The sequence below is a fragment of the Notamacropus eugenii genome, chromosome 6 (genome assembly GCF_028372415.1).
Source record: "Notamacropus eugenii isolate mMacEug1 chromosome 6, mMacEug1.pri_v2, whole genome shotgun sequence".
Taxonomy (NCBI): domain Eukaryota; kingdom Metazoa; phylum Chordata; class Mammalia; order Diprotodontia; family Macropodidae; genus Notamacropus; species Notamacropus eugenii.
This window is the reverse complement of record NC_092877.1, coordinates 16,069,178-16,094,606: the sequence shown is the minus strand read 5'-3', so window position 1 is coordinate 16,094,606 and position 25,429 is coordinate 16,069,178. Positions and strand designations below refer to the sequence as shown.

Below are 25,429 nucleotides of genomic sequence, written 5' to 3'. Positions count from 1 at the left end.
TTCCATCATTTAATCTGTGGTTTAAGATGCAACTTCTCCTGTGTGTCAGAAGAAGAAGTCAGGTGCATGGAGGAATCCAACGCCCAAGGGCTCCCCCATCAGCATCATGTGACATCTCTAACATGAATCACTTCTCTGTTGTTACCCAAGATATCAGGGCCATCTCGCACAAAGTTTTCCAGTCACATGTGGGAAAATATAAAAGCAGAGTAACTGTGATCTCACCTTCCCCTTGGGGGGAGGGAAAGGCATTCATGAGTCTAGTGCCTGGATGCTGGGAGGGAGGAATCATCAGTGACTTTGCAGATCATTGGAAGCAGAGCAAAGTTTTCATCGTTTCCTCTGCTTTTCTGTAGCTCCTGGCCTCTGGGACAGAATCCTCTGTAGCAATGACTCAGCATGCACTAACCTACCAAGCCTTCACTCAGGCTCACTGCATCTGCCTGTTCTAGCCTCATAAAGGACACCCGGGGAGAGAGCTGTACCTAGTCACAGCATCTCTGAAGAAGGAATGGAGTATTTTTTCCAGCAAAACAATGCACATAAAACACTTCACAAAACCTTAAAAATGTTCTGTGAGTATGACTTGTTATGACTATGGCTATTCATCTTAATCTCATCATCGGAGTTCAGTGGAGTTCAGATAGTACTGGTGTTGGGACAAACTTTCTGGCTTTTTTTCTATTTAATATTCTGTGAATTCTTGCACGCATGGATACGATAACTTTTTGTCATTGAAGAACAGTGGGATCTAAGCCCAGATTCTGTAAACGTAAGCTCCTTGAAGGTAGAGTCTGTTCCATTTTTGTCTTTGTATCACTGGTACTTAGATAGCACACAGAAGGCAATTAATAAACGCTTGTTGGTCCCTAGATTGATTAATGGTAGGTTCACAAAAAGCATCTATAAACTCAGATAGAAACAGGACCACTAAACTATACATACAGATACCTACAGGCCACATATTGATTTAGAAAGTCACATATTAACATTATCTATGCTTTATTACATTTCTATTTATTTTGTTAAATATAAATTAAATTCCCAATTGCATTTTAATCTGGTTTGATCTCTGAGTATTTGGGCTCCTCATTTAACATTTTTGATCCACATAATCACACCACTAGCAGACAAAATGATAAGAAGAATAAATAAAGATATAATATATAGACATAAATAGATAGATAGATAAAGTTGCAGATAAAGATGTCCATATCTATAGACGTAGATGTTCCTAGTCGTTTCCACATGGTGTTGATTTGTTTCTGCTAGCTCTCTGTGCAATGTGCTTCAAAAATCTTATTACAGTTTTAAGTTTTAATAGCTCTAAGTATTTGGTTTTTTTATTTAAAATATTCTTAATTGTTTACAAATCAAGGCTATTGTTGCTGCTGTTTTGAACGAGGCCAGAAGATACATTTCCCAAGGTTTGGTATTAATTATTAGATATCTAATATTTCATTTAATACACCAATTCTGCATAGGAAGCTGGGTGATGGGGATACAAAAAGTCAAAATGGAAAACAGGTTTGGTCCTTGAGGATCTTTAATTCTGCTTGTGAGATGTAATAAATGAATGCTTTTTAAAGTAAGCAAATGAGTAGAAATTTTAAGATAAACCATTAATAATTAATAGACAAGGGACGAATCCTTCTATGAGAGACCCATTGATTTGCACCTAGAAGGAGCTTAGAGCCCAAAGTCATAGATAATTAAGTGGTCCTGTGGATTGACTGCTGGACCTGGAGTTAGGAAAATCCATGTTCTAGTCCTACCTCAGATACCTACTAGATAGATGTGTGACCCTGATAATTCTCATCTGTAAGACAAGAATAATACTAGCATCTAGCACCTACCTCTCAGGGTTATTGTGGGGATGAAATAGAATAACATTTGTAAAGTCCTATATAAATATGCCTTAGCCGTATTATCTTGGGCCAACTCCCTCATTTTACAGACAAGAAAACTGAGGTTAAGAGTAATTAAGTCACTCACCCAGAGTTATATAGGCCATAAATGCCATACTTTGAACCCAAATGCTTTGATCTCAAATTTAGTGGCCTTTCCCAAGAAAGCTACTTGGTGCAGGAGACAGAGCATCAAGTCTGGGGTCAGGAAGACCTGAGTTCAAATCTGGCCTCAGACACTTACTAACTGGGCAAGTCTTAATCCTACTTTCCTCATCTGTAAAATGAGAAGGGGATGGATTTTCATTGTCATAAAAATCCCAAATGGTGTCACAAAGGGTCAGACACAACTGAATAAAAACAGAAAAGACCTCACAAAAAAGGTGGCACCTGAACTTTTGAAGGAAATCTTTACTAATTCTAGTTTGCTATACAACTTCTCCAAAAACAAGGCAAATGCCTTGAATTGTCATCTGGGAAATTAAATTTTAATTGACACATTTTAAGAAACTGGAGACACTTTGTGGCATCATCACAGAAAGTTGACCTTTCAAGAATATTCCCAGATAGCAGTGTGATGGAAATATTTTTAAGGAAAGAGAAACAGTTTAATAATATGGCAGCTGGTGTGTTGTACAGGTATTTATAAAATATTCTCAGTCCCAGAAGATGACTTCTAGTACATTGGGTGGAGTCACAGAGTCCACACAGGATCAGTATCTCAGAATTGGAAGGAGTCCAAGCTTCACCAGTCAAGAAATCCTGTCTCCAATAATCCCTAGTCAACAGTCATCTGACTTTCACTTGAAGACTTCTAGGTGATCCAAAAGCAGTCATCAACAAGCCAACAAACTAGGCCATTTTGTGGCTACCTTTGTAAATTTATATACTCTTAAAAATACACTATCCCCAACATGGGTTCGTGTACAATCTTTTTCCTCCTTGGTATATTGAAATGTTTGTATTAATTGATAACTAAGTTCATATTAAAAGAGACAATTATTTAAAGACCAGTACTGAGTAGAATAACATTCCTACCATGATGAGTGTTATTACTGATGATTGCTGTGGAAATATATCGTATTACTACATTTACTATGTGTTAGAGATAAAAAGAAAAAGAAAAAAAAAAGATGTTTTGCCCTGAAAAAGCTTGTATTTGAATGGAGAAGCCAACATGTAAATAAAAAAGTACATACAATGTACTAAAAATAATGGCCCTTTAAGAACTTTAAAGGGAAGCTAGATGGCACCATGGTGGATAGAGTGCTGGGTTTGGAACCAGGAAGATTCATCTTCATGAGTCCAAATCTGACCTCAGACATTTACTAGCTGTGTGACCCTGGACAAGTCACTTAACTCTGCTTCAGTTTCCTCATCTGTAAAATGATCTGGAGAAGGAAATGGCAACTCAGTAGAGTGTCTTTGCCAAGAAAACCCCAAATGGAGTCACGAAGAGTCAGAAACAACCCAGGGTAGGTAGTTGTAAGGATAAAGTGATGTTTGTAAAATGCCTTGGAAACCTTGAAGTGCTATATAAATGCTAATTCTTATCATCAGGCACATTCATATAAAACATACATACACGTATCTACACATATATAGATCTTCCTCTACCATTAGAAGTCTTTGTGTCAATATCTATATCAATGAAAACCCCAGATGGGGTCACAGAGTCAGACACAAGTGAAACAACTGAACAACCACAAAACCATGTACTTAAAACATGTCTCATTTGATTCTCATATTAACTCTGTGAGTTAGTGCTATTGTTAATCTTGTTTTATATAGAAGAAAACTGAGGCTGAGAGAGATCAAGTGACTTACCTAGGATTGCATACCTACTCATAGGAAGGATTTGAATTCAGGTCTTGCAGATTCCAAGTCCAAAACTAGGCACTGTGTCTTCTAGCTACTTTAGCAGAAAACTATCAACACTTTGCTTATCTCAGAAAGGTGTTCTCTTACTGTCTAATACCTTACAGGGTTCAGAGACTTAGGACAAGATTTCAGCAAAGACTCTCATACTAACCTTATGCCCAAGATGGTAAAACATAGATTACAATATAGTTAAGTGGAGATGGAGTTGGTGAACAGCTGGACCCAAAGAGAACTCATTAATGAACTGACGTCAGCTTTTGGACAGAGGTCTGTAGTGGAATGCCCTGGGGATCTGTAGTGCTGTTTATCATTCTTGCCAAAGACTTGGATAAAAGGAAGAGGTGCCAAGTTTATCCAATTGACTGAAGGCACAAAGGTAGATATGAGAATGAACATGTTGGATGATAGAATCCCCAAGAATTTCTGAAACATTGAGATTAATTTAATAAAATGACAATTCATAGGATGAAATAAGTCTTATAAAAGTTCAAAAATCTAATCTACAATTGGTTTATCTGAAAAAGACTTGGGGTTTTTAGTGGACCTGCTCAAGTGTAATAGGAGTCAACAATAGACTTGTTTTTCCCAACCATAACACACACAATGTGCTGTGTATATATGTGTGTGTATATATATATGTATATATATATGTATATGTAGGAATATATAAAATCTTGGGTTTCATTAGTGCAGGTTTCCTTTCTAAATTGGGGGAAGCGATTTTCCTTTTGTACTCTACCCTGTTGTTAACAGATTATACCAAATCTGGTCACATGGAATTTAAGTCTTACATATGAGTTTAAAAAAAAATGAACATCACAAGTACAATAGAGGTGGAGTGTGGCTAAATGTCAGTTCACCTGAAAAATTTCTCAAGTGTTAGAGGATTACAAGCTCAATTGTAGCTATTGTCAATGTCAGTCAGCGGAGTGATTTGGCAGCTCAAAAAGTCTAGAATACATAGCAATGTCTGAGGTTGATTCTAGAACCATCTTCTGTCAAGGAGAGAGGGAAAGGGAATAAGCATTTATTAAGTTCCTGCTGTATGTCAGGAACTGTGCTAAGTATTTTATAAATATTATCTCATTCGATCCTCACAACAACCCTGAGAAGGTGGTATTATTATTAACACCATTTTACTTTGAGAAAAATGGCAACAGACAGAGATTAATATGCCCAGGTTCACACAGCTAGTATGTATCTAAATCTGGATTTGAACTCAGGACTCCAGTCCCAGAGTTCTATCCATTGTGCCATTAGAAAGAAAAGGAAGAAAGGAAGGAGAGAAGGAAGGAAAGAAGGGGGAAAGAGGGGAAAGAAGGGAGGGAGAAAGGAAGGTAGGGCTGGAGGAAGAGAGGGAGGAAAGAAAGAAGAAAAGAAGGGAGAAAGGGAAGGAGTGAAGGAAGGAAGGAATGAAGGAAGGAAAGAGGGAATGAAAATGGAGGGATAGAAAGAGAAAGACAGAAAGACAAAGAAAGAGAAAGCAAGAAAAAGAAAGGAAAAAGAGAAAAAGAAAGAAAGGAACGAAGGAAGAAAAGACAAGTGGATTTTGGTTAGTTTTTTTTGGAAAAACAAGAACACAAACACCTTCAGCAGGGAGAATGCATGTCTTGATATACAAGGATCTTCTCCTTCCTCAGTGTAGGGAACTCCACCCAGGCAAGCAGACCAGAAGCCATCTGGCTTTAATGCTCTCATTTTAAAGGTGAAGAAAGTGAGACCCAGAGTGACAAGGTGTCTTGGTAAGCCCAAGGTCACAAGCACTGTAAAGGCAGAATCTGAGCCCACATCCACCCACCACAGAGCCAATTCTCTCTACTATTACTTAACTTCCATATTTCATAAAGTTGAGAGAACTGTTTGGGACACACAGAAGTTGTGTCGTTCAGGCTCACACGGTTTAAAAGTGTCCAAGGCAGGATTTGAACCTCCATCTCCCCAACTTCAATGTGAGTGGGGTGATATAATAGATAGGGAGCTAATCTTGGAGTTGGGAGTTCAAATCCTGCCTACGGCCTTTATTAGCTGTGTGACCTTGAAGAAACCATTGAACCTCTCCCATCCTCAGTTTCTTCCTATGTAAAATGGGGATCATAATAAGACTTACTTCAGGTAATCAGGATGATTGTGAGGATCAAATGAGACAATACGTGTAAAACATTTTGCAAACATTAAAGTGCCATGTAAATAAATGCTGGCTACTGTTACGATAGGTCCAGCATTCTATCCTCTATGATGTTTCTCCTCATTTAATAAGAGAATGTGGTCAAAACTCTTTTTTTTAACTTTGCTTGATAACAGACTGACCATAACAGATATGGAAAAGGTGAAGATTTCTTATCGTATTTCATTATTATTATTGTCATCATTGTGTGTGGTCCTAAGAAAAGGTAGCGAAATGTTAAATTAAAAAAATGAAGTTATCCCCTCCTCCCTCCTCCTCTCTTGGACCTCCAGAAGACTGTTGGTTAACCAAAATGTGATTGGGTTTACCCAAAGCATCACACAGATCCAACCCACTGATGGAATAGAAGGGAAGAACCAAGCTTTCAGACCTCCAAATGGCCACATATGTCATCGGAGTATGAGTACCACAAGAATGGGGGAAACCTCCACATCTGTAAACCAAAATAAAGATGAGTTGGTTGGCTGGCTGCCAGTCTCAACTCCAGTATTCAAAGTTGTGGGATAAAGGATGTCGAATGAATCATTGGGTAATGGCTATTTTCTGCCTCTTGTTTTAAGTCTACAAGAAACAAAATCAACAGTGTTTGGGCAATCGTGATAAATAACCCACTGAATCACATCACATCACTTGTAGTCCCTAAAGAATGGTTATCTTTCACATAGTATCATGGATTTGAAGTGGAAGGGACTTTTGAGGGCAGCTGGTTCAAGCCGTTCATTTTTCAGATGGGGAAACTGAGGACTGCAGAGGTTCAATGACTTGGCCAAAGTCAAATAGTCAGAATTCAAACCCAGGTCTTCTGAATATAAATTATGGGCTCTTTCTACTCTGCCACATCATATGATTAATAATAACATCCCAGGGTAAAACTAAGCTCCTATAGAATTCAGACTCGTGGCACATTCTCACATCTTCCTGACTCCAGAGTCAGTGATCACCTAGCTGCTCTTGATAGCACATTCTCAACATGAATGCCAGGCTACCTCATCCTCTCTCTGAAACTCCTAAATTACTTAATTTTGAGTCTAGAAGACAGAGTTACTGTCAGTCAACAAATATATGTAAATGGAACTGAATGCATCTTTCAAAGAAGATCAACACTGTATAAACAAGTCTGGAAAACAAGCCTGGAAAACATTCCTGGTGCATCAATTAAAATTAAATCCATGTTTCCATTTCTAAACTCTATCCATTGAAGAGATCAAATTCTTGGACCTCTCCAGGACATAGAGTGGGATTAGAATAGGATCAAAGTGTTTCTTCATATTCTTGAGAGGGAACAGCCTCATCATTTCTCCCAGGAATGATATTCTTCCATTCAATTCAACAATATTTATCAGGAACTTACCATGTAGAGAAGGAGAAGAAGATGAAGAAGAAGGAGGAGGAGAAGCAGATAGTGCTTTAAAATTTTCAGAACATTATCTCATTTGATCCTCATAATAACTGAGCTGTAGGTGTTATTGTTTTCCCCTTTTTACAGATGGGGAAACTGAGGCTCAGAAATGTTGAGTGACTTGCCCAGAGTTATACAGTTAGGAAGTGACCAAGGCAGAATTTGAATTCATCTCTTCCTGAATACAAGTCCAACACTCAAACTAAATTGCCTAAAACACTATGTCAGGTGTTTCAGGTCACTCAGTTTCTATGGGTAAGTTATATCCCAAGTGAAAGTCAGGACATTTATGCCTTCTCACTCATTAGACATGGATACTGAGGCAATTGGAGGGTCACATACATTGGCCAGACAGATACTCCCTTCTTTCCCTCCATATGAGAAAATTGAATCACACAAAAGATATCTTTTCTCCTTTTCTGGGGTCTCATGGTCTCTTTAAAACTCTTTATAAATTATCAGCTACTGTTATTCTTATGTCTGTGTCTTTTTTTTAAACAATATTCTTCCAGATGTGGACATATCTGTGAGTCATGAAATGCAAGTCTCTGAAGAAGTAAAGTTGAAGTCACACATAGGGCAACAAGGAGGGTCATGGTTAGTAGGAGTAGGTAATAATTATTTGCAAACAAAAAATTAAGCAGGGAAGGTAATATAAAGGTGATGTAAAGGATGTAATGTCAAAATATCTAAAGGGAAGCCTCTGCCATGTTGGGTGTAAATCCGGTGGAGAATATGAGGAAGATATGCAAAGGATGGCTGAGCACAAATGGGTTGTCATCTGCTTGTTGGAGGACCACCCAAACTGATGAAGTCACACACTCATCCAAGTATCGACATATTTTATTCATCAAACAAAACGTAAACAAACAAAGACAGGGGAAAGAGATGGTGGCCTGGACGTTGATAGGAGTGGAATTGGCCCAGTTTCTGTTATAGAAATGGATTCAGCAAAGCCCCAAGCACAAGTAACAAAGCGATATAAATAATGATCTCAACAATGTAAATGGAAATCCTGCTAAAAAAGTCAGAACTAAGATGAAATGTGGAGTCCCATCTTGGTTCCATCACGCTAAGTATGGTAGACACTTTCTTCTGTTTGCTACACAGGGTTGGGGTTAAGAATGCTGCACACAGTCATCCAAATTGCGACTGCGATTTTTTTCCCCATAACTATTTTTCCTTAATACAAGGGAGAGTTCTAACAGGGAGGGAGTATTGAAAAGTGACGATGATTGAAGAAACTAAAAGAATTGATAAAACAAGATATTTTCTAACATCATAGATACTGAGCTGGAGGAGGTATCTGGTCCAATCACCTATTTTTATAATAGTGAAGACAGTGGCAAGATTCAAACCCAAATCTCCTGACTCTCAGACCCAATGTTCTTTTCACCATTAAGAGTATCTTAGTTCTTGCTATACACCAGTTCTGTGCCTTCAGTGGAAGGAACGTTATGGTTATTCTAGTACATCTCCCTCATTTTACAGATGAGGAAACTGAGGCCTAGAAAAGTTAAGTGACCTGGCCTAGGTCAAAGGGGAAGTATCTAGGTCTGGTTTTAAATCCAAATCCTCTTAACTTCTAAGTCAGTCATACTGCCTCAGTAATTCAAAATTCTTATTTTTCAGATGAAAAAACTGAAACCTATAATTTCAAGTGGCTGGTCCAAAGTTATATTGATAGTAAGTGAAAGATAGAATTCACACCCAGATCCTCTGGCTCCAAGGGGTTGAAAGCCGAAAGCAGAGCTCCATGAGCCTAAAATTTCATTTCAGGAAGTTTCATGGTAAAGGATGAACGAGAAGCTAGGTGAAGAGTCCCAGCTCTCTCAGGGAAAAGGCGTCAATCTCAGACAAAATTGATCATTCTGGGCTTCCTATTCTATTTGGATTTTCTTCTAAAGATCAAGGTAAGAAGTTATAAGTTCCAAGGGAGTCTGGACATCATCCAGACAGTCACCAGCTCCAAGCTCTGTATTCCTTTCAGAGCTCACTTGGAACAGATGCTGACAACAGATACCCTTCACCCTGTAATAATCTTCAGACCAAGAGCATTGGTGATGTACAATCCTCTGGGTTCAGTGGCATATACCAATAAAATTTCTCTTAGTGGAAAACTTCCACATTTCCTAAGGCTCTTTCTTCCCAGAAACCCTGGGAGATACACAGCTCAGCCCATTTTAAGATGAGGTCACTGAGACTTGAGGAGATCTAATGAATTACCCATAATCATATGTTTAGAAAAGACATATGGTCCCTCTTAGGGATGGATCCCAACTGAAATAAGAAGTGATGTTGTGTGTGTGTTTGTCTTTCGTTGCCGAAGAAGACCATGCCATCAGAGAAATAATGACATGATTTGCATTTGACTTTGTATTTAGTGAGGGAGGGCTGTGCAGGTCACCAGCCTCACTTCTCCTCCAGAGGCATCTGAATCCAGTGACCAGATATTCACAAGATGACTGGAGATGACCCAAGATGAGGCAATCGGCGTTAAGTGACTTACCCAAGGTTACACAGCTAGTGAGTGTCAAGTGTCTGAGGTAAGATTTGAACTCAGGTCCTCCTGACTCCTGCACTGGTGCTCTATCCACTGCACCACCTAGCTGCTCCTAGTGATGTTGTATATGGTACATGAGGGCATAGAACCTCTACCTTGGCAGAATCAAGGATATAGGGCCTCATCTTTAATCAACAATGTCCCTCAGTACCAGGCCACTTGTCAACCCCATCTAAGGACCACTAGGGTTGCCCAAGCCCAATTTGCTGGATGTGTTCTTGGTTAGCATTCCTCACACCCCTGAAATTATTTTGTGCCAACCTTGTATTGTACTTATCTTTATACATCTGCGCAGGGCTCATGTTTCATGTTTCAGGGCTGTTCACCTACAGAATTTCGTTTATTCCTAAAAAAGGTGAATGTTTATTGAAGACTCAACTACACAGGGTATAATTTTCCCCCAAGTAAACTAAGGAAGTTTATGACACTTATGTACAACACAGAAATCTGTGCTAGGTAGTTAGGTGGCATAGTGAATAGAGTGTTGGAGTCAGGGAAGACATGAGTTCTAATCCTGACTCAGATATTATTTTAACTTTGGGCAAATCATTTAACATTTCTCAACCTCAATTTCCTCATCTGTAGAATGGAAATAATAATAGCACTTTCTTCACAGGAATTTTGTGAGGATCAGCTGAGCTAACATATGTAAAGCACTTTGAAAACCTTAAAATGATTAGAAATACTAGCTCTTATTTATTATTATTATCATTATTTTATTTTAAAGAAAAAGAAAACAGGGCAACTGGATGGCACAGTGGAGAGCATGCAGTATCTGGAGACTCATCTTCATGAATTCAAAGCTGACCTCAGACACTTACTAGCTTTGTGACCCTGGGCAAGTCACTTCACCTGATTTGCCTCAGTTTCCTCATCTGAAGGAAATGGCAAACCACTCCAGTGTCTCTGCCAAGAAAGCCCCAAAAGCGGTCATGAAAAGTCAGATGTGATTGAGCAGCGACAAACGGCAAAAAGAAACTATTAGTGGCTAACTTAAGATGCACAACTACTTTGGGGGCAAAAGATTACTTGACACACCCAGCACCCCCTGTACTTAGGCCACTTCCTGGGAGATTATAAACATCTTGAGGGTTGGGACTATTTCATTTTCATCTTTATAATTCTCTACCACCATGTGGAAGGCATTTATTAAGTGATCATTAAATTGAATTAGGTGAGGATTCCAAATCTCTTGACTCTTCATCTAACAATGAGGTGGTACAGGGAATAAGAACTCTGGGCCTAGACTCAGGAAGACCTGAGTTCAAATCTGGCTTCAGCTATTTAATAAGTTGGACAAGTCATTTAACTTCAGTTTCCTCATCGGAGGCAAGTGCTTTCGTCATTAAAATGTTAGCTCCTTAAGGGAAGGCATTGTTCAGTTTGCTTGTATTTGTAACTTCAGCCAGGACTTAGGATGATGCCTGGCTCATAAGGAATGTTCACTTGCTCTTGGTTATTGACCCTCTTTGAGAGGGAAGGATGAACAATAACTGCTTGCTCTATCGTCTGTCTATCTATCTATCTATCTATCTATCTATCTATCTATCTATCTATCTATCTATCTATCATCTATCTATTTATCTATCTATCTGTCTCTATTATCCATCTCTCTATCCATCATCTATTCCTCTATCATCTCTATTTGCCTATATCTATCTTTCCCATCTCTCTACCATCTATCGCTCTATTATCTCTGTTTCTCTCTGTATGTCTCTATCTGTCTCTGTCTCTCTCTCATCTAATGGCTTTGTTAACCACTCAGCATCACAGTGAGGTTCCAGAGAAAGTAGTCCCTCTTTGGGACTCAGTTTATATTTTACAAAAAGCCTCCTTTAGGGACCCGTATAGACAACTCAGCTTTCAATGCTGAAAATGCGATGGGTACTTAATAGCAACAAAGTTTTGTTATCCCCACCAGTATTCAGATCTAATTACAAGGCCAAGTGGGAACATGTGTTTTTAATTTTTAAAAAATGTGTTGATGTCATGTATTTTTATGTAGTCTTCATTTATGAATATATATCCCTTCTGCCTTGCCTCCCAGGGAGCCATCCTTTGTAACAAAAATTAAAAAGAGAAAGAGAAAAAAAAGGGATTGGTGAAATGAATTAACATACCAATGGATCCTGACAACCTCTACATGGGAGAGTGAGATTTTTAAAAAGAAGAAACAAAATTGGAATTTCACTGGGGAGCCAGGTCACATCATGCACAGTGCTCAAACTCAGGTCATGATGTACCAGCATGTGGGGGATGACTCATTAAGGCTCTGGGTTCTGAACGAATCAGCTTCTCCTCCCCTTTTTCTGGTAGCATGGAATATCACTGGGGCAGGCAGAAGTACATGTACACACACCTTCATCCTCTGACAGGCAACAAGAAAGTTGGATTAACCAGGGCCAGCATCTGCCTCTGTCTTATATGTCGAAGGGCTAAAATTCTTTGCTTTACACTGATTACTTCCAAATGGAGCTTTGAATGCCAGAATGTATTGAGACAACTATAGAACCACAGAAATAGGCAGGTGGGCCAACAGGTTGATTGGAGGTCTCTGTGCTCTCTGCCACATCTTATTAATATTTTTACACGAACACTCATGCACTCACATGGGTCACTCTTGGTACACAAGGCCCTCTCAGTTTTAAGGTTGCCACACCTAATAATTCTTGCTAAAGGCCAGACTTTCAATTACAGGTTTGCTATAAAACACTCCATAAAAAGGAAAGTCTCTGGTCCCACTTTACCAACCTAGCCTTTCTTTCTCTGCCTCCTCCAGTACAGCTCTCCAGGGTACTTTCCAATCTGAGCCATGTCTCCTGAATCCTGACCAAAACTCTTGCCCCATTTTTCTGCTAATCCATGTATCTAATCATGACTCCTTCTCCAGGTGTTGTGGGAAAAGTCTAGGATATACACCACGGATCACAAAGTCTCTGTAACCACTGTTTCACCTAGTCCAGAGTATCCAGCCCTGGCACTCTTAATTCCAGAGCCTTTCCATCCCAATCCATCTTAATTGCAATGCCTTCACCAGTACATTTTCTTCCCTATCTCTCCTGCATGGAGCTTGCTTTCCATAGATTTGTTTGCAGGTTGTCTTTCCCATTACATCATAAACTGCTTGAGGGTAGGGACTGTCTATTGTTTCTTTTTGTAGCCTGGCACATGGTAGACACTTAGCAAGTGATTAGTGATTAGTTGGATTGGTTGATAGATACATGAATGATTCCTTAACCTCTATCACATGGAAATGGACCTAGGCTATTCTGAGGAGCAAAACATTTCTCTAGATGCTCCCAAGAGGGAAAATGGAAAAAAGGCCATGGAGGCCAGTTCTACCCTTAGACTGTTATCCCATCAAGTGGAGTCATAGCCTTAGAGCTAAAATGCATTGCAGTGGTCATCCAGTTCAACCTTCTTTTTGATAGATAATGAAAACTGGAGAAGAGATGAAACTGGTCACCCAGGTAGTGTCAGAAGTGGGATTCAAACTCACATCATGGAATTAATACATATAGGACTGAAAGGGACCTTAGAAAAATCAATTTACAGATGAGTAAACTGAGGCCTGGAGAGGTCAAGGAACTTGCCCAAGGTCTATCTATCTATATTTATCTATCTGCCTATTTCTCCATTTATCTCTCCTCTCTCTCTCCATTTATTTATCTACCTAGTCTTGTTGAGTCTTTCTGAGTTCAAATCCAGCCCCAGATACTTACCAGATGTATGACCCTGGGAGAGTCACTCCACCTTGTTTGCTTCAGTTTCCTCACCTGTAAAATGAGCAGGACAAGGAAATGGAAAACTATTCCAGTATCTCTGCCAACAAAACTCCAAATTCTGTCAAGAAGAGTCAGATATGACTGAAACCACTCAACTACAACGGTCAGAGTAGGTTAGGAGGGGTCTCAGATTCATCCACCAAAGTCTTTGTGCTTTCTCTCTATCTTATCAGTCAGTCCTTCCTGAGGAAAGAAGTGGGCATCATCTTTCTTTTAGCATTTAGCTTTGAGATGGATGACGACAGACAATTGGAATGTAATATGTCTCTTCCCAGCCCAGATTTATTTCTGCCTACCTTTGCAGGCTTACTGCATACTGACACACTACACATTCCAGCCTCCTTGCTGGTCCCTGAACTCTCACCTCCCTATCTTTGCCCAATCTTTCCCATGACTGAAGGACTTTGGATTACTAGTCCAACTCAAAGCTTAGCTCTTGCGACCTTTTCCTTCTAAAAATCTTTCTTAATCTTGGATGCTATTGCCTCTTCCCTCCCCTCTTTTGCTTACCATGCATATTCTTTTCTGTTTACATCCTTGCAGTAGAATTAAGCTTCTTGAGAGAAAGAAGTATTTTCCTTTTTTGTCTTTGTAATCCCAGTTCCCTGCTAGGTGTGGAGTAGGAGCTGACTGACTGGAATATCCTCATGACACTGGGGAAAAAGTGTTGTTTCTGGAGTTAGGAATTTGAGTTCAAATCCTGACTTTTTCTACCGATGTGACCTTGTCCAAATCACAGCCTTTCTGAATCTCAGTTTCTTCTCTTTGCAAATCTTAAAGAACTAGCCATTATTGTTTATTATTATTGTCATCTATAAAATGACAAACCACGCCAGTATCTTTGCCAAGAAAACCACAAAGGAGGTCACAAAGTCAGACATGATTGAAACATGACTAAACAGCAACATGTAAAATGAAGGTATTGGTTAGAATGACCTCAGATTCCTCGCTAGCTCTGGCTTCATGATCCTAGAACAGGGATTCACAACCTAGGTTCCTCAGATCCCTTAGATTTCAGATGGGTCTGTGAACCTGAGTGAAAAAAATATCTATCATTATTTTGGTACATTTGGTTTTCCTTTTAATCTTAAATATTTTATTCTAGACATTTAAAAACATTTTTCCTAAGAAGGAGTCTACACCAGCCTACCAAAATGACCCAAGATACAAAAAGGTTAAGCAACTGTCCTACAAGGGCCACAGAACTGGGGATCCTTCCTTCCTTCCATAAAAGGATTCGTTCTCCTCAGCAGAGGATGCCTCATTGTTTTGACCAAGGCTTTTCTTCTTCATGTAGGACTGAGCATGAGGCAATTTATAGATTCCTAGGAAATCTAGATAAATATCAAAATCTTTTTGCTCCCACTAATACACACACATATTGGAGGAGAAAAATATAAAAATGTTCATCAGGAGACTAGTCACATGTCCCCTCCCTGGACAGTTTACACTGTGGGCTTCTGGTTGTGAGTTTATCTACAGATTAGCGGGTTGAAAGTCCTGCCTCTGCTTCTGCACCCCAAATGTCAGTCTTGGGGCAGGGAGAAGGTTAATGGCCTGATGCCATCTGAAGGAACTTTCTTTTCCAGATGGAAAAACTAACAACCCAGAGCTTAGTGATGCAGCAGGCACTATCTCTGGGTACCAGGTGGACCAGGTTAATGGCTTCTCCTCCCCTGCCTCTGGCAGAGCTGGGGACATCACATGGAGGAAGTGTTTCAGCATGTGACTCTCCTAATGTTTCCAAGGTTCTCTCCTAAGATAGCCTACTGTTACTGCCAAGAGGGAACTAAGTCAGTTCCCAGCTCCTCCCAACACCCGAGTTCTAATTTGTATGGTGTCCCTCCTACTACAGTACAAGCTTTATGAGGACAAGTGATGGGTTTTATGAACCTTTATATCTTTCTCAGGGATAGCTAGGAGTGCAGTGGATAGAGTACCAGGCCTGGGGTCAGGAAGACATCTTTTTGAGTTTAAATCTGGCCTCAGACACTCACTAGCTGTGTGATCCTGGGCAAGTCACTTAATCAGGTTTACCTCAGTTTTCTCATCTGTAAAATGATCTGGAGAATGAAATGGCAAATTACTCCAGTATCCCTGCCAAGAAAATCCCAAATGGGGTTATGAAAAGTCAGAAATGACTGAGAAACAACACATTTCTCTCAACACAGAGTGCAAGACTGCCTAGAACAAGAAATGTTTCACTAAATAGCAGCCACCTGAACAGGACCTTGAAGATCGAGGATACTTTTTTGATCTTCATTGCCCTCCATGACTCTCCATTGTCCACCAAATAAAGTCCAAACTCTTTCTCCTTTGTCACACTTTGGCTCTGAAGCTTTGCTCACACCCTCCCCTACCCCTTTAGTGTCCATGGCCTTCAAGACCCAGCTTAGGTGTCACAGCCCAAAGGAAATCTTATTTTATCCCTGTAAACAGAAGTGACTCTTCCCTCCTGAGGATTGTCTCCTGCTTTCTTTGTACCTCTCCAAAGTCCTGATTTGTATTGTAGCTAATTCAGTACATGGACTATGACTCTTTAGGGTAGGGGACAGGCTTTGCTCATCTCTGCATCTGCCTCAGTAGTCAGTATTCTGGCCTTTCCTAGAGAATATGCTTCTAACACAATTGCTAACACATAGTAGGTGCTTCACTAATATGAGTTTAATTTAATAGACTCCAGTTCAGTGTCCCTAAAACCTTACTACACCAGGAAAATTAGTGCTCAGGGTTGAAAAGATCAATTCACTTGACATCAAAATCTCAGGGTGGTTGGTGAAGAAACATTCTCTGTGAGGAATACCTACATAATCTGTAAAAATTAAATAGCTTAGGGTCCCAGTGGTTTTCTTCATCCTTTTTTCCTCCTTTTCTTTCCAATTCAGCTCTATACAGAATGATCAAAACACCTTTCAACATCCTATGTCATTAATGACTCTAAACAAAGCCAAATTGGGTTTTTATTGGGGCACTGTGAACAGAGATTGTTTCATTTCATTATCTTTCTATCCCTAGCACAGTGCTTGGCACATGGTAGGAACTTAATTAATTGATTACTTGATCTTTGGAGCTGGTCTTATTTTTTGGTTTGGGGAAGGGGAGTTGTTTTTTGGGGGGGAGGTTTGTTTTGTTTTGAGGGTAAGGGGGTTGCACTGACTGTACCATCCAGTGTAGCCACTGGAGTAAGAGCTCCATGTTTAATACTGGCGACGTCCTCTCCAGCCTCTATTTGAAGTATCTTCAGCAGCCTTGCAGATAGAGAAGGATCCCATCTTGAGCCTGAGGTGAGAGGCCTAAGTGGGATCTCCAGTGAGTCTAGCTTGGTCCTGGAGCTGCAAGGCTCTCTGGGATTCATCCCCCCTGTTGACCTCTGGGCAGGGCTTCCTCCCACCTCTGCCAACAAACATATGACCTGCCTGTGCATGCCCAATATCCTTTTCATATAAAATAGTCAATATTTGTTGAAGGAGGGCCCCTGCGGTCTACCTCTTGATCTATCTCCTTGTTAATGACGTTGCTGTAATCAGACCACACCTGACATCTGAACCCTGCTCCCAATCCATGTGCAGGCTGCTCCTTGCCTGGCTGGCACAGCACCTCAGCTACCAACCAGAGGTCAGGGAGTCTTTCCTACTTGAAGGGACTAATCATGTTTAACCTGGAGAACAGAAATGGGGGGAAGAGAAGAGGACATGAAAGCTGTCTTCAAACATCTGAGTATCTGCCTCTTGGAAGATGGACTAAACTTATAGGGCTATTGATTTAAAACTAGAAGGCATCTCAGCAGCTGTGGATTATAACCCCTTCATTTTACAGAGAAGGAAACTGAGATACAAAGAAATGAAGGCACTTGCCTAGGTCTCAGATGGAAGGCATGAGCAGTAGGGGAAGGGGAAAGTCTCCTGAAGAAGGCAGAATTTGAGCTGAGTCTTTTAAGGAAGCCAGAAATATCAGAAGGTGGAAGTGAGAAAAGAGAGAGAATCCCTGGAATGAATGGTGCTGGATTGCAGAGAATGCCAAGCAAAGAATACAAACTTCACTCAGTAGGTGAACCCAACACTCCTCCTATGTTCACTTATTCTGTTTGGTCCTAGAGGGCAGAACCAGGAAATAGGTAAAAGTTATAAGGAATTCAAATGAGGCTTAACGTCAGAAAAAAAATTCTTAACAATTAAAACTTTCCCAAAGTGGAACTGGCTGCCTTGAACCCCTTGTAAGTAAGGGGTTCACTCTCACTGGAGGTCTTCAAGGAGAAACTGGAGAGTCTCTTGTCAGGTAGGTTGAAGGGGTGATTCCTGCTGGGCATGGGTTGGCCAGTCTGACTACTGAGGTTTGATGTTTGCTTTGGAGAGATGGGGATCTGGTAACAAGGGCACATCCTCTCTGGACACTGTATCACCAAGGAGACAGTGTGCCCTGGTAAGAATTCAGAACTCACAGTCACAGGACTTAGCTCTGAGTTCCAAGTCTCACTCTTCCTAATTGTGGGGCTTCTCTATACCTCAGTTTTCTAATCTATAAAATGGGAGTGATCATAGTTATTGTGAAGAAAGCATTTAATAAAATGTAAAGTGGCAGAAAAAATTTTCGCTATTATTCCTATCTAATGTATTTTATTTTACAGTAAAGGACTTACTGTCTTTTTTATTCTATACTTTAAATCCTTATTCCACTCCTAAACCCTTTGGCCAATAGCCTGTTTCTTTCTGAACTGGGATTTTCCCTGGGAATTATTGCCCAGGATTGAAAAGATTAAATTCACTTGACGTCAAAAGCTCAGTCTCTTCCGTTTACCATCTCATGTTGCTTTTATTTTAACTAAGCTGGTCTGCTTTTTTTCTAAATATTTCAAGAAAGTAGAGATATAAAATTTCCAGAGATTGTGGAGCCAGGAAAAATAAAGCAGGCTTATTTTTATTAGTAATAATGATGGTTAGTTTTTGTATAGTGCTTGAAGATATGTGAAATGCTTTACGTATGGTATCTCATTTGATCCTCACAGCACCCTGGGAGGAGGGTGTCATTATTTTTATCTTCAGTTAACAGCTAAGGAAACTGAGGTAAACAGAGGTTAAGTGACTTGACCAAGGTCACACAGCTTCTAAATGTCTCAGACAGGATTTTAACTCAGGTCTTCCCTGATTCCAGGTCTAGCACCCTATCCAACTGTTCCATCTGTCTTCTTTGGGGAGAGAGAAGTATGGAATTATCTGCTTTGGGGAATAGGGAGGATGAAATCGCATGGGATAATTAAAATACATCCAATGTTTCTTCTTTCATCTACCTTTTAACAATTTATCAGAATTCTGACAGAAGAGAATATAGAAGCAAACTTGTCCAACCCACTCATTTTGTGAATGGTAAATGTGAGGACCAGAGAGGGTGAGCAAATTATCTGAGAAGCAAGTGAGAGGGGCAGGACTTGAACCCATTTCCTCTGACTGTGGAGTCTGTTTGTTGCCCTGAATCCTATTGCCTTTCAAGTTTTAAATCCCTTCTGTCAATTTAGGTGTATAAAAAGGTATAAAAAGGTATTATGCACAAATTGGTTCCATCTATAAAATGATTTTTCTCAGCGTATTAAAGTTACCAATTTATTTGGACAATGGTATACAAGGACACTCGCAAGGTCTCTCTCAAGAACTTTAGATTTGACTGTGCAACATGGGAGACACTGGCACAGGACCACATGCCCACATCAGAAAGGGTGCTGTGCTCTATGAGCAAAGCAGAATTAAGACAGCACAAAGTAAACATAGGATGTACAAATTTGGAGTATCCACCCCAAATATTCACACGGACTATCTGTGCCCAACCTGTGGTAGAGCATTCCGAGCTTGTATTGGTCTGATCAGCCTCAGTTGGACACACGGAAACTTCACTTTATCATGGTGATGTTATTTTGGTCCTCTTTGAAGACGAAGGACCACAACCAACCATATCTGAAAAACTTTTCAATTGAAAGACAGATGACGACACACCACAATGTCATTGTGCCTTAAACTATAAACATGACAGATGTCCTAGAAAGACGAATTCATAGCACATTCCTGTGTTCATAAGGGGCGGTGAGGAGGATAGAGCACTGACTGGGCTTGGAGTCAGGAAGACCCGAGTTCAAATCCAACCTCAAACACCTACTAGAGGTATGACTCTGGACAAGTCACTTAATCCTGTTTGCCTCAGTTTCTTCATCTGTGAAATGGGCATAATAACACCTACCTCTAAGGGTAATTGTGAGGATCAAATGAGATAATCGTGTGTCCAATACATAGTAGGTTCTGTGTAAATACTAGATAAATACTAGTTATTATTATCATTAAGAGTAATTGGTGTTGCCCAGCCATTCTGATTCTGGTGTTTTTCATATTTCTGATAGGAACTTAACAAACCTGATTATAATATTGGCAGCTTCTTACCAGGTTTTTTTTTGTTTTTCATAATTGTCCAAAGGACATCCAGGTGTTTTCTGGACCTGGCACCCTTCACAACATTAAGCAGATAAAGAAGAGCATTTCAATGTGTCTGAGGAAGCCAGTGTGGTAGTGTGGAAAGGCTCCTAGATTTGCAGTTCCAGAGTCTGGATTCAGATCCTACCTCTTCTGGACATTCACTACTGAGTGATCCAAGGGAACTGTCTTCCCTTGTCTGGCCCTCAGTGAAATGAGGGGTTTTTCTACAGGGTCTCTAAGGTCTCTTTCAGTTCTAATTCAATGATCTGAACCACTTTTCCCATACAGCAACAGCTTCTAAAAGGAGACCAGGGCAATGGGAGAATCAGAAGCTGTTGACAGTATTTGGCCATTATTTTTCCTAGGTTTGCAAACTTTTGGAACAGAAGATTTGTTCAGAGAGGTGCCGAAGTAAGAGATGCCTTTAAGAGATGAGGCCAGTCTGATTTCTCCATCTTCTGCACGTGCGCAAAGAAAATGATCTGACTTGCCTTCAGGCCCTACCAACCTGCTTCTGACAGACCTGGACCCAGCCCAGGGCTAGACCCCCAAGGTTGCTCTGTCTGAGAGCACCACTTGAAGGTCCCTTCCCGACCTCAAGGCCCCAGCTACTGCCTGCTTTGTAACCTAGCTAAATATGTCTTCAGAGCTTGCCTCCCTAACTCTTACACTTCCGCCTTGAAATGGTGGGTTCAAAGGATTGGCAGCAACCTGGGGTGGCCAACAATAGAATCTTTGTCCTTCCTTGGGAAAGCCTGACACTCACAAAAGAAAGTGAAGGAAGAGTGGGGAACACTTTGAATCCAACAGCCCAACTTGGACAGCGTTGTCCTACCAAAAGGCCAAGAGAAAATCAGCAGATTTTAGATCACCTGACACAGTAGCTGCTAAAGAGATGAGTTCTGGAGTCTTGAGGGAGCCCCATAATTGAATCCAGGAGGTTTCTTTCTTAGGTATAGTGTTCTAGATCTCTCTCTCTCTCTCTCTCTCTCTGTCTCTCTCTCTCTCTCTCATTTCTTTTTCTCTCTTTCCCTCTGTTTCCATCTCTTTTCTCTCTTTCTTGTTTTCTCCTTCTGTCTCTGTCTCTTGTTTCTTTCTCTCCTACTCTATCTCTGTCTCTCTCCATCTGTCTCCCTCCATCTCTGTCTCTCTCTCACTCTGTTTTTCTATCTGTTTCTCTCTCTCCCTCCCTCCCTCTGTCTGTATTTGTCTCTCACTTCCCCCTTTCATACTCTCCCTTTCATTTAAATGTTGACTTTTATTTCTGCACCACAATAATTTCCCCTCAAATTGCACCTTCCTCACTGAATCTTCAGTTGCAACAAAGGAATAATACTTAGAAAAATCTAATTGAACAAGTCTTTCCAGTCTCCTACGTCACATTCAGCATCCCTGTTCAGCCACTTCCCTACTGAGCATAGAATGATGTTTCCTCAACAATGAGTGCTCCAAGACAGACACTGTTCACTGTCAATCGCTGATTTTCAAAGAGCGTCTTGGTGGGGAGGGCTAGGGAGGGATTTGTTTGTTTCAGCACACTTGGAGGCACTCCTGTTCTGCTCAGTGATAACACAGCCCTCCCTCACTCAAAACAAAGACAAGTGCAAGTCATGTCATCATTTCTCTGATGGCATGGTCTTCTTTGGCAAAGAAGGACAAATACAAACAAACGATCACCCTATGGCCTCGGGTTTGGAGATAATTCGAGGGGGATGAAATTTAGGTAGCATCTATCATTTTTAAAAATACCATTCTTTAATTTTGCAGTTGTTCTCAAACACAAAGAAAGACAACAGTGGGGTAATGGAAACGGAGAAGGTCTTGGATCCAGGAAAACATGTATCAAGTCGTGCCTTTGACAGTATCACTTAAAGGCTGTGTGAACCTGAGCAGGTCACTTAATATCTTAGTGCTTCAGGCCAGTGGAGTCAAAGTCTAATCCTCATAACAGCCTTGGAAGGTAGGTACTATTACTATCTCCACTTTATAGATGAAGAAATTGAGGCAGACAGGGGGTAAGTGACTAGCCAAGGGTCACACAGTTAGTAAATGTCTAAAGTCAGATTTAAACTCAGGAGTTACACAAATACTATTATTAGAAATACTCAAGGAATCAGAGAAAGTCTTCTAGTGCTTTCTTTATGGAAGATTTAGGGAAATATGTGAACTAGAACCTTGAAAGAAAGGGCATAGGGTCAGCTGAAATCTTCACCTAAGGGGAGACTTTCACCCTCATGAAACAGAGAACCCTTGAAGTGCTAAGATATGTTTGCTTGGCAGATGGAGAGGCCTGGAGGGAGCCAGGGAAGGTACTCTACTTTTCTGAGCACAACCTATTTCATAAGACTGTGACTACTTGGCAAAAAAAGTTCAAAGATCTTTTCCTGCTTTTTGGACTAGCTATCAAGACAGTCTTTATCATCTGCTTTTCTGCCTCTGTTTCTCTGCAAGCTCTGAAAATATGGCTTGAGATCACAGAATGACTCCTACTCTAGTCCCACCAATACCTGATGGTTAAAACAATGCACAAAATCCCCAAGAAATCTGACCTGATTTCTTTTCCAGATTCCATGGATACATTGGTCCTATGAGTCTGCGATCCTATGTAGCTGGAGGAAGCTCTTGTCTCACAACAATGATGTTCTATTGTAGAAGGAACTTTGAAGTAAACTCTTGTCAGGTGCATGTCGTTTGTTTAGTTGGTGTTTGATGTCAATGAAACGATAAACTGTCCTATTGACTAATCCCTCTTAACTCTAGAACTCAAAGTTGCTAAGTGTTTATTTGGCTATTGGGCAATTCTGAGATCATTGGGAGAGTCTTAGTCCTTTGATGTTCATTGAACCAATGTTTTTATAGATTTTCATCCCACTGGTACAGCTTAGTACATGTGGGTACCCGAGGTGGCCAAAGTTCACTGATGAACTTTCTTGGTATTTCTACCCAGTAATATAGTTCTTTCATATTTTCCATAGTGATTTCACCTTGCAGGTTTAACACTGCTATTAATTGACATTTAACCTTTCTACCTCTGACATTCAACTGTGAAGATTTGCTGAGTTATTAATGTCTGATTCCTCATAGAAACTGTGGGCTCAGCTCCATTTGATTCCAGATAAGTCCTAGTGATCCTCTGGAGCCCAAAGCTTTCTCTTCTGTTGTAAAAAAATTAAATATACCTTAACTCAGATTCTATTAATATATTTTTATTTTTTAGTAGATCTAAATATTAGGGAGGACCTATATATTGTTGGATGTTGACCAACATAGGGAGTAATTGAAGAAAATGTTAAATTTCAGTTAGAAGTTAATGAAAATAACGATGTATTTTTTTCGAATCTAAGCTCATAGACCCCATGAAATCTATTCGCATGTAAGAACTCCTAATTTAAAGGGAAGCTCTCTTTAATTTGGAATCTACCCAGAACAGTCTCTATGAACAGGGCCAGACATATTAACAATTATAGAACTGTAACAAAGCCTTGGTGGCTCAAGGAATCTCATAGGAGCTCAATATTTGCATGAAAGATTTCTCATTGAAAGAGAGCCTGTAAGGCAGAATTTTGGTCAAGTAAGTCAGATACTTTTTTGCAATGAAAACACAGTAAATATAGAGGGATCATCCATTTGATGCACCTTTCAGTGAACTGGCCTTGTAAAGATAGAAAACTATAGCTAAAATGTGCTATAGAAAATAGTTTGCAAAAAGCCTTCCTGTCCCCTTCACATATTTTGATCCAAGGGACCTTGAATGTATGTGTAGTATATTCTTGTGTGGAGGAGAGATGAGAAAGTAGGCATCTAGATAAATAGTTTTTGATGTTTTCACAAAAAATTTATCGCCTAGGGACCAATCTGCTAATGCTGAGATTGCCCACATGTAGCTGGTTTGATGCTAAAGCATCAGACTGGTGGCACTTGAACTCTTTCCAAGAGAGTAGAAGCTAACACAACTCATTCTTCAAACACATGGCCTTCAAGAGTCTGGAATGCCTTCTCTCTGTTGCTCAAACACAGCACTACATCTCCTGTCATTGTATGGCTGTGTTCCCCGTCTGGAAGGCACTCGCCTCTACCTTATGGAATCTCTCTCTTCCTACTAGACACAGCTCAATCGCTGCATGGTCTTTCCTGTTCCTCTCAGCCTACCTTCCTTCCTTCCTACCTAGTATTTATTCATTTCATGTATGTATGTATGTATGTATGTATGTATGTATGTATGTATGTATGTATGTATATATATACATCTATATAATACATAAATACACACACACACACATATATATGTGTGTGTGTAAGTATAAACACATAGTTATTGTCCTCTCCCCCCAATGGAATGTACTCTCCTTGAGAATAGAGGTTGTCTGAATTTTGTATGCAGTGATCGGCACAGTGTCCAACTTAATAAGTGCTTAAAAATGTCAATGAGATTAATGGAGACTTTGGGGAAGTGATATTAGCTAAGTTTGGCCTTATTGGGCAGCTAGGTGGTTTGGGGGATAGAATGCTGGGCCTGGCATCAGGAAGACTCATTTTCATGAGTTCAAATATGGCCTCAGAAACTTGCCAGCTATGTAACCCTGGGCATATCACTTCACCCTGTTTGCTTCAGTTTCCTCCTCTGTAAAATGAGCTGGAGAAGGAAATGGCAAACCACTCCAGTATCTTTGCCAAGAAAACCCCAAATGGGGTCATGGAGAGTTGGACACAATTAAAACAACTAAACAACCAGCCTTAATACTAAGTTACATTTATGTAAAACTTTATGGGTCACAAAGCATTTTTGCAAAAACCCTGTGTTGTAGGGTGGACAATTAGTATTACCCTTATTTTTCAAAAAGGAAATTGAAGCCCAAAAGTTAAGTGTCTCACTCAGATTGAGTGTTGTTGTTGTGTTCATCCTTCACCTTCGAAAAGGACCATGCCATCAGAGAAATGATGACATGACTTGCACTTGACTTTGTTTTGAGTGAGGGAGGGCTGTGCAGGTCACCAGCCTCACTTCTCCTCCAGAGCCATCTGAATCCAATGACCAGATATTCATCAGGATGACTGGAGATGGCCCAGGATGCACTGGGAGACCTTGAATAGGCAGGATTCAAACCCAAGTCTTCTGACTCCAAATCCAGTTGGTTCTCTTCCCTTTCTTTCTTTCTTTCCTTCCTTCCTTCCTTCCTTCCTTCCTTCCTTCCTTCCTCCTTCCTTCCTTCCTTTCTTTCTCCAAATTCTCTCTTTCTTTCTTTTCCTCCTTCCCTCC

At 40.2% G+C, this 25,429-nt stretch overlaps 1 protein-coding gene and 1 long non-coding RNA gene across 3 annotated transcripts in view; one reads left to right on the top strand and one right to left on the bottom strand.

The window, feature by feature from the left end:
• Positions 1-25,429, bottom strand: part of SLC1A2 (solute carrier family 1 member 2) — a 157,898-nt gene that overhangs the window by 82,962 nt on the left and 49,507 nt on the right. The gene's annotated exons all lie outside the window — the stretch shown is intronic.
• LOC140510463 (uncharacterized) lies at positions 17,305-24,999 on the top strand. 2 transcript variants are annotated; one of them, XR_011969237.1, is made up of 4 exons: positions 17,305-17,995; positions 20,538-21,125; positions 21,940-22,132; positions 22,738-24,999. It is a non-coding gene; the product is annotated as an uncharacterized lncRNA (long non-coding RNA). The 2 variants fall into 2 exon arrangements; XR_011969236.1 differs by having other exon boundaries at positions 17,324-17,995; positions 21,940-24,999.